This window comes from Dermacentor silvarum, chromosome 5, assembly GCF_013339745.2.
Source record: "Dermacentor silvarum isolate Dsil-2018 chromosome 5, BIME_Dsil_1.4, whole genome shotgun sequence".
Taxonomy (NCBI): Eukaryota; Metazoa; Arthropoda; class Arachnida; order Ixodida; family Ixodidae; genus Dermacentor; species Dermacentor silvarum.
In genome coordinates, this window is record NC_051158.1 from 147,384,730 (window position 1) to 147,395,413 (window position 10,684).

General features: G+C 39.9%; 1 long non-coding RNA gene across 1 annotated transcript; it reads left to right on the forward strand.

The window, feature by feature from the left end:
* Window positions 1-6,674: 6,674 nt before the first annotated feature.
* Window positions 6,675-10,372, forward strand: LOC125945466 (uncharacterized). The gene is made up of 3 exons (XR_007466910.1): window positions 6,675-7,094; window positions 8,141-8,234; window positions 9,490-10,372. It is a non-coding gene; the product is annotated as an uncharacterized LOC125945466 (long non-coding RNA).
* The last annotated feature ends 312 nt before the right edge of the window (window positions 10,373-10,684 follow it).

Genomic DNA, 10,684 nt, shown 5'->3' on the forward strand with positions numbered 1-10,684 from the left:
ATGTTATGAAGACGTGCAGTTCTGAACCTAGTGTTTTGCATAAGACAGGCTACACGGATGTTCGCTGAACTATAATTATGAAACATTTGTATGCTAACCAACTGTCAAAGCTCTATATGTGAAGAAATATAACACATAACAAATCTATTGCCTCAGATTGATATGCTGCGGCAATCGTTCTTGAACCGAATTGATGGAGCAGCTATGAAAATTTAAATGTAAACACCTTTACCACGCCACCCCTACCATTGCTTTGACAGGCATACTGCCGTAATAATAGAAATACAGTTTATAGAAAACAATTCTAGATAAGCAGATCTCAAAACACCATGTTATGAAGACATGCAGCTACAAACCTTGTGTTTTGAATAAGGCAGATAAGCTACACGGATATTCGCTGAACTGAAATTATGAAACATTTGTATGCTAACCAATTGTCAAAGCTCTATATTTGAAGAAATATAACACATAACAAATCTATTGCCTCAGATAGATGTGCTGCGGCAATCGTTCTGGAACAAAATTGATAGAGCAGCTATGAAAATTTAGATGTAAACACCTTTACCACGCCACCCCTACCATTGCTTTGACAGGCATACTGCCGTAATAATAGAAATACAGTATATACAAAACAATTCTAGATAAGCAGCTCTCAAAATACCAGTTATGAAGACGTGCAGTTCTGAACCTAGTGTTTTGCATAAGACAGGCTACACGGATGTTCGCTGAACTATAATTATGAAACATTTGTATGCTAACCAATTGTCAAAGCTCTATATGTGAAGAAATATAACACATAACAAATCTATTGCCTCAGATTGATATGCTGCGGCAGTCGTTCTTGAACCGAATTGATGGAGCAGCTATGAAAATTTAAATGTAAACACCTTTACCACGCCACCCCTACCATTGCTTTGACAGGCATACTGCCGTAATAATAGAAATACAGTTTATAGAAAACAATTCTAGATAAGCAGATCTCAAAATACCATGTTATGAAGACATGCAGCTCCAAACCTTGTGTTTTGAATAAGGCAGATAAGCTACACGGATATTCGCTGAACTGAAATTATGAAACATTTGTATGCTAACCAATTGTCAAAGCTCTATATTTGAAGAAATATAACACATAACAAATCTATTGCCTCAGATAGATGTGCTGCGGCAATCGTTCTGGAACAAAATTGATAGAGCAGCTATGAAAATTTAGATGTAAACACCTTTTCCACGCCACCCCTACCATTGCTTTGACAGGCATACTGCCGTAATAATAGAAATACAGTATATACAAAACAATTCTAGATAAGCAGCTCTCAAAATACCAGTTATGAAGACGTGCAGTTCTGAACCTAGTGTTTTGCATAAGACAGGCTACACGGATGTTCGCTGAACTATAATTATGAAACATTTGTATGCTAACCAACTGTCAAAGCTCTATATGTGAAGAAATATAACACATAACAAATCTATTGCCTCAGATTGATATGCTGCGGCAATCGTTCTTGAACAGAATTGATGGAGCAGCTATGAAAATTTAAATGTAAACACCTTTACCACGCCACCCCTACCATTGCTTTGACAGGCATACTGCCGTAATAATAGAAATACAGTTTATAGAAAACAATTCTAGATAAGCAGATCTCAAAATACCATGTTATGAAGACATGCAGCTCCAAACCTTGTGTTTTGCATAAGGCAGATAAGCTACACGGATATTCGCTGCACTGAAATTATGAAACATTTGTATGCTAACGAATTGTCGAAGCTCTATATGTGAAGAAATATAACACATAACAAATCTATTGCCTCAGATAGATGTGCTGCGGCAATCGTTCTTGAGCAGAATTTATGGAGCAGCTATGAAAAATTACATGCAACACCTTTACCACGCCACGCCTACCATTGCTGTGACAGGCATACTGCTGTTATAATAGAAATACAGTATATACAAAACAATTCTAGATAAGCAGCTCTCAAAATACCAGTTAAGAAGACGTGCAGTTCCGAACCTAGTGTTTTGCATAAGACAGGCTACACGGATGTTCGCGGAACTATAATTATGAAACATTTGTATGCTAACCAATTGTCAAGGCTCTATATGTGAAGAAATATAACACATAACAAATCTATTGCCTCAGATAGATATGCTACGGCAATCGTTCTTGAACAGAATTGATGGAGCAGCTATGAAAATTTAGATGTTAACACCTTTACCACACCACGCCTACCATTGCTGTGACAGGCATACTGCCGTAATAATAGAAATACAGTATATACAAAACAATTCTAGATAAGCAGCTCTCAAAATGCCGGTTGTGAAGACGTGTAGTTCTGAACCTAGTGTTTTGCATAAGACAGATAGGCTACACGGATGTTCGCTGACCTTAAATTATGAAACATTTGTATGCTAACCAATTGTCGAAGCTCTATATGTGAAGAAATATAACACATAACAAATCTATTGCCTCAGATAGATGTGCTGCGACAATCGTTCTTGAACAGAGTTTATGGAGCAGCTATGAAAAATTAGATGCAACACCTTTACCACGCCACGCCTACCATTGCTGTGACAGGCATACTGCTGTTATAATAGAAATACAGTATATACAAAACAATTCTAGATAAGCAGCTCTCAAAATACCAGTTATGAAGACGTGCAGTTCCAAACCTAGTGTTTTCATAAGAGAGATAGGCTACACGGATGTTCGCTGAACTTAAATTATGAACATTTGTATGCTAACCAATTGTCAAGGCTCTATATGTGAAGAAAGATAACACATAACAAATCTATTGCCTCAGATAGATGTGCTGCGGCAATCGTTCTTAAACAAAATTGATGGAGCAGCTATGAAAATTTAGATGTAAACACTTTTACCACGCCACGCCTACCATTGTTGCGACGGGCATACTGCCGTAATACTAGAAAAACAGTATATACAAAAAAATTCTAGATAAGCAGCTCTCAAAATACCAGTTATGAAGACGTGCAGTTCCGAACCTAGTGTTTTGCATAAGACAGATAGGCTACACGGATGTTCGCTGAACTGAAATTATGAAACATTTGTATGCTAACCAATTGTCAAAGCTTTATATGTGAAGAAATATAACACATAACAAATCTGTTGCCTCAGATAAATGTGCTGCGGCAATCGTTCTTGAACAAAATTGATTGAGCAGCTATACAAATTTAGATGTAAACACCCTTACCACGCCACCCCTACCATTGCTTTGACAGGCCTACTGCCGTAATAATAGAAATACAGTATATACAAAACAATTCTAGATAAGCAGCTCTCAAAATTCTGGTTGTGAAGCGTGTAGTTCTGAGCCTAGTGTTTTGCATAAGACAGATAGGCAACACAGATCTTCGCTCAATTGAAATTATGAAACATTTGTATGCTAACCAATTGTCAAAGCTCTATATGTGAAGAAATATAACACATAACAAATCTATTGCCTCAGATAGATAAGCTGCGGCAATCGTTCTTGAACAGAATTGATGGAGCAGCTATGAAAATTTAGATGTAAACACCTTTACCACGCCACGCCTACCATTGTGGTTACAGGCATACTACCGTATTAATAGAAATACAGTTTATACAAAACAATTCTAGATAAGCAGCTCTGAAAATACCAGTTATGACGACGTGCAGTTCCGAACCTAGTGTTTTGCATAAGATAGATAGGCTGCACGGATGTTCGCTGAACTGAAATTATGAAACATTTGTATGCTAACCAATTGTCGAAGCTCTATATGTGAAGAAATATAACACATAACAAATATATTGCCTCAGATAGATATGCTACGGCAATCGTTCTTGAACAGAATTGATGGAGCAGCTATGAAAATTTAGATGTTAACACCTTTACCACGCCACGCCTACCATTGCTGTGACAGGCATACTGCTGTTATAATAGAAATACAGTATATACAAAACAATTCTAGATAAGCAGCTCTCAAAATACCAGTTATGAAGACGTGCAGTTCCGAACCTAGTGTTTTGCATAAGAGAGATAGGCTACACGGATGTTCGCGGAACTATAATTATGAAACATTTGTAAGCTAACCAATTGTCAAAGCTCTATATGTGAAGAAATATAACACATAACAAATCTATTGCCTCAGATATATATGCTGCGGCAATAGTTCTTGAACAAAATTGATGGAGCAGCTAAGAAAATTTAGATGTAAACACCTTTACCACGCCACCCCTACCATTGTTGCGACAGGCATACTGCAGTAATAATAGAAATACAGTATATACAAAACAATTCTAGATAAGCAGCTCTCAAAATACCAGTTATGAAGACGTGCAGTTCCGAACCTAGTGTTTTGCATAAGAGAGATAGGCTACACGGATATTCGCTGAACTGAAATTATGAAACATTTGTATGCTAACCAATTGTCAAAGCTCTATATTTGAAGAAATATAACACATAACAAATCTATTGCCTCAGATAGATGTGCTGCGGCAATCGTTCTTGAACAAAATTGATGGAGCAGCTAAGAAAATTTAGATGTAAACACCTTTACCACGCCACCCCTACCATTGTTGCGACAGGCATACTGCCGTAATAATAGAAATACAGTATATACAAAACAATTCTAGATAAGCAGCTCTCAAAATACCAGTTATGACGACGTGCAGTTCCGAACCTAGTGTTTTGCATAAGATAGATAGGCTGCACGGATGTTCGCTGAACTGAAATTATGAAACATTTGTATGCTAACCAATTGTCGAAGCTCTATATGTGAAGAAATATAACACATAACAAATATATTGCCTCAGATAGATATGCTACGGCAATCGTTCTTGAACAGAATTGATGGAGCAGCTATGAAAATTTAGATGTTAACACCTTTACCACGCCACGCCTACCATTGCTGTGACAGGCATACTGCCGTAATAATAGAAATACAGTATATACAACACAATTCTAGATAAGCAGCTCTCAAAATTCCGGTTGTGAAGACGTGTAGTTCTGAACCTAGTGTTTTGCATAAGACAGATAGGCTACACGGATGTTCGCTCCCCTTAAATTATGAAACATTTGTATGCTAACCAATTGTCGAAGCTCTATATGTGAAGAAATATAACACATAACAAATCTATTGCCTCAGATAGATGTGCTGCGACAATCGTTCTTGAACAGAGTTTATGGAGCAGCTATGAAAAATTAGATGCAACACCTTTACCACGCCACGCCTACCATTGCTGTGACAGGCATACTGCTGTTATAATAGAAATACAGTATATACAAAACAATTCTAGATAAGCAGCTCTCAAAATACCAGTTATGAAGACGTGCAGTTCCGAACCTAGTGTTTTGCATAAGAGAGATAGGCTACACGGATGTTCGCTGAACTTAAATTATGAACATTTGTATGCTAACCAATTGTCAAGGCTCTATATGTGAAGAAATATAACACATAACAAATCTATTGCCTCAGATAGATGTGCTGCGGCAATCGTTCTTAAACAAAATTGATGGAGCAGCTATGAAAATTTAGATGTAAACACTTTTACCACGCCACGCCTACCATTGTTGTGACGGGCATACTGCCGTAATAATAGAAATACAGTATATAGAAAAAAAAATCTAGATAAGCAGCTCTCAAAATACCAGTTATGAAGACGTGCAATTCCAAACCTAGTGTTTTGCATAAGACAGGTTGCACGGATGTTCGCTGAACTGAAATTATGAAACATTTGTATGCTAACCAATTGTCGAAGCTCTATATGTGAAGAAATATAACACATAACAAATCTATTGCCTCAGATAGATGTGCTGCGACAATCGTTCTTGAACAGAGTTTATGGAGCAGCTATGAAAAATTAGATGCAACACCTTTACCACGCCACGCCTACCATTGCTGTGATAGGCATACTGCTGTTATAATAGAAATACAGTATATACAAAACAATTCTAGATAAGCAGCTCTCAAAATACCAGTTATGAAGACGTGCAGTTCCGAACCTAGTGTTTTGCATAAGAGAGATAGGCTACACGGATATTCGCTGAACTTAAATTATGAAACATTTGTATGCTAACCAATTGTCGAAGCTCTATATGTGAAGAAATATAACACATAACAAATCTATTGCCTCAGATAGATGTGCTGCGGCAATCGTTCTTGAACAAAATTGATGGAGCAGCTAAGAAAATTTAGATGTAAACACCTTTACCACGCCACCCCTACCATTGTTGCGACAGGCATACTGCCGTAATAATAGAAATACAGTATATTCAAAACAAGTCTAGATAAGCAGCTCTCAAAATACCAGTTATGACGACGTGCAGCTCCGAACCTAGTGTTTTGCATAAGACAGGCTGCACGGATGTTCGCTGAACTGAAATTATGAAACACTTGTATGCTAACCAATTGTCGAAGCTCTACACTCTTAGTCAAGTACCGTATAATGTCCGGCACATATGCGGTATATTTTCGTTCCAGCGTAAAGTACTGCATATAAACGGACTTTCAAGCAATATTATGCGTGACAATGGCTGCGGCGGCAGGCTAGGCCCGCTGTATGCGGCCGCGAGCGGACACAACGCTTATATGCAGCCTTGCAAATTTGGCGCGCACCGAAGCGTTGAGAGGGCGTTACAAAGCAAACGCTGTAAGGAGCAGTGAGGGTAATGCTTAGAGGGAGAAAGTAAAGCGAAAGGCAAAAGGAGATAACGAAGAGAAACAAGTCGACGCCTCCGCGCTGCTTTGATGGCGGAGGAGGAGGAAAGGCTGCGCCGACCGGACCGGGAAGGAGCGCGAGAACATGGCGCATGCCGGCGTACGAGGCGATTGTTTTCGGCGGTAATTATCGTCATATCTTTGTACCGGCGACGTTATGCGACTGTGTTCGTGTTGTGAAGTGATCTGGCCGCGTCGGTGAACGCTCTCGGTGATGTCAGTGATGTTCACATCCACCGTTGTTACCGGAAATTGCATAAAAGAAGTGCAACTTCGACAACTCGTGTGAGTACAACGGTACAACGGCCACACAGGCGATCAGCGGCGGCGGGCGGCCATGTGCGCTGGATCGGCGGGCCCAGGAGGGCGTGCTGTACAGCTGCGAACCTGTGCCTAATTGGTAGGTCGAATTTTGCTTCCTATACGCTACGCTTACTAAATGCTTAATTTCGACCATTGCATTATTATGAGCCAGCAGATAACGAATGTCGGTGGTTTAAATATCTGAACGTGTAGTACTAATGCGAACACGTGCATTGGAAGTTTTGGTGTGTGAAGTAGTTATAACTGCAGACGTAGCTCCGTTTAGGTTTCCCCCAACTGCATGATTGCAGGCGATTTTTTTTCTTGCGCAGTCAGTTGTCCATTTGTTGAAACTTTATGCGAAAATTTTCGTTAAGGCTTGCGTTTTATACCGGCGCTGGTAAACGCGTGTAGCGTTCTAACCATGAAATGTGCCTTTTTTTTAAATTCCTTTCGTGGCCTTTGCGTGATTAATTCATTGCATTTCGTAGTTGCAGTTTGTCAAACGACGGTTATATTTTGCAAAAAATTTCTGGTGTGTTACGCACTTTCCTCTGTGTAGTGTGTCGATTTGCGTAGATTTCTGGCTTTCGTGTTTAATGCGTCGAGTTCACTAAAATTCAAAGCCCAATTTAGCTCGAAGCTTGCGTGACGACGCGGCAGCTCCGACGACGCAGCAGCTCCGAAGTGACGGTTTGCACTAGCCGCAGAATTTGCCACATTATCTCTTCGAGATAAGCAGTACACTCGTTACTTGTAGAAGGGGCGAAGTTCTGTGCAACTGGCAAAATTTCAACAACGCGACATGTCACGTCGACTGTAGCAATTGCAAGTTTTATAGCAGACGGAAAAATCTGCTTTTCAGTACTTGGCGTCGTTCCGTAATGTCACACATAATGTTGTGAGATAAAAGCGCTGCATGCATAGCTAAAAAAAACTATGAAAGAAGCTAAAGAACATTACAAGTTGGACATTTTGCTTTTGTGTGGTGATTGCTATGTTGTGTTGATTTGCGACCAGGAAGTGCCCACTAGCCCCAAAATAGGCCTTATTAAGACCTTTCTTATGAGCTTACGCTTCTCGAGTTATCAAATTTCTGCATTTTCTTTTTATTCTCACTTAACTGAATTTTTTTCTATACAGGAATAAAGTGGGACATCAGCACTAATAAGAACGCCACCCATGAAAGCAGAACCCCGGGCTCTCCATTGGAACTTTGGAGTGGACCACCGCACCGGTAAGCCAAAATCAGGCCAGAAATGGCTGTTCATTGCAGTGCACAAATATATGCTTATTATGAAGCACACGAAGCAAAAGCTCATATTTTGCCAGGTCAAAAGTGGTGTGGGGTTCAGAAAGATACAAGATACATTGAAGCACTTACACGAGCTGTGATATCACTAGAGATAGACACACATTCGAGAGCCTCTCACTAATTTCTTCTGATTTCAGAACAGTGGGAAGTCACTGAGTTTAGGCCAGTGTAAATGCAAGTACAACTGAATGCCAGTAAGTGTAAGGAACAAAATGAGTGCCCCGGAGAGCCAGCAGACAATGTGGGCCAATTAATAATTAACTGCAAGTGTGAGGAAATATGACTGTGAGATAAACCATAAGCCCAAGCACATTTAGTTGATTTAGAAGAGGCCGAGCATATGTGAAATGTGTTTGCACATAACGTGAAGAATGCAACTGAACGTATGTTTCTCTCTTTAGTTGCTTGCCAGAGCATTATGTGTTTGTGTCTATTGTCATGGTTTGATTACTTTGTTTACACTATGTATGCACTCATTATATTCATATTAATTAGGGATGGACTTTAGTGCTAATAATGCCAGTGAAATTTCAAATACAATGCTGTAATTTCAAAGGTTGGACACATTCGCATGTCGTTCACAATCTCTTATGAGTTATTCACATGTGAAGTGTGGGATATGGAATGTTCAGCTTTCTGTAGTAAATCATGGACACCGAGTTTTTTAAAGCTGACACGTGCTCTTGGAGAAAGGAGGTAGAAAGATAGGAAGACAGGCGGGTTCACCAGCGTAAATACAAGTGACTGTGCTGAGGAAGGGGTATAAAGGGAATGAAAGGCAACAGGAGGGCCTAGATTTAAAATAGAAAGGAAGAGAATGTGTGCACATCAATGCAATGCCGTGCACTACAGCAACAACCCACATGTCAAGTAGCAGGGCAACGCAAGGGTGTTGAACACCAGTCTGAACAATTATTCTTTCCCCCAACAAGGCGCAATTAAGCGCAGTCAAGTGTGGTTTTCTTTGCCACACCAAAATGAGGGCAGTCAAATAAAAGACCTCGGATCCTTATCTCGCAGTCTCAGAAGTTTATGGTTAACATTGAGATCTGTTTCTTGCAAGATCACTACTATATTGGATTCGAAGAATTATTGAACAAACATAGCCCTAAGAGGGCCAAGGTGAAGCAGTTTTTGGAATCGTCTAACATTGAGTGGCATTTCTTTTTCCTTCCAGGTACGACGGTCACCTGGAGGCCCAGGAGTCATCAGGACAAATAACTCTGATAATATGTGAATGATATATAATGTGTTTGTTATGACGGAGCAAGTATGTCAAAATGAAACACATATTTAAAAATGTTTTTTTTTCTCTTGTTAGCAATGTATACATACAAAACTTGACTTGTATCTCTCTGCATTCACCCAACCACTGCGGCATGTACACAGAGTGTGCTCCGCAATACAAAATATTTTTCATGTTGCTTGGCTCCCAAAGAGCTCTTCAATTCAAATACGTACAAGGTGTGTTCGAAAAGAAACCAACCTTTTGCTTTAACATCTTTATTGCTTATTGTACAACATTTTATGCATGTCCCCTTCAAAGTAGTGCCCTCTTCTGGCAATACATTGTTCCTATCATCTCATCTATTTTTGGAAAGCCTCCTGGAACGCTTTTTCTGGGATGGCGCATAGGTCTCGTGTCGCATTGTCTTGAAATTTCTTTTATGGGTTGGAAACGACGTCCTTTCAACGTGATTTTAAGTTCGGGAAACAGGAAAAAGGCTTCTTGGGCTAGGTCTGGAAAGTACGGTGGATGGGGCACCAGAGTGTGATGTTTTGCTAGATAGCCGCAGACAAGGAGCGACGCGTGAACTAGCTCATTGTCATGTTGCAACAATTAAATCTGGGTTTCCCACAATTCAGGCTTCCTACTGCACACAGCATCCCGCAAACACGCTAGAATTCCTTGGTAAACTGCCTTGTTTACCATCTGACCCTGTGGTAGAAATTCATGATGGACTATGTCTTTCCTGTCAGAAACCACCACCATTACCTTGATTTTTTTGCTGACTCATTGGTGCTTTCTTGGAGGAGAAGACTGTTCGCCCACCCACTGTGACGACTGCACTTTTGTTTCTATATCAGGAGCCATAAACCCACGTCTCATTGCCTGATTTGATGTTACAGAAGCTTTCATTATTATTGCCAGTGGCATGCAGTTCCTGGCTTGTTTCAACACAGGTGTTTCTGATCGACAGTCAACAAACGCAGCACAAATTTTGCACTGACACGACGCCTCTCAAGTTTGTAATTCACAATAGGATGCTATGATCCTATGCTGATGCCCACTTCGTCAGCTAGTTCTCGTACTGTTAAACGACAATTTCCATGAATCACAGCACGCCCTTTCTCGACATGGTCATCATCTG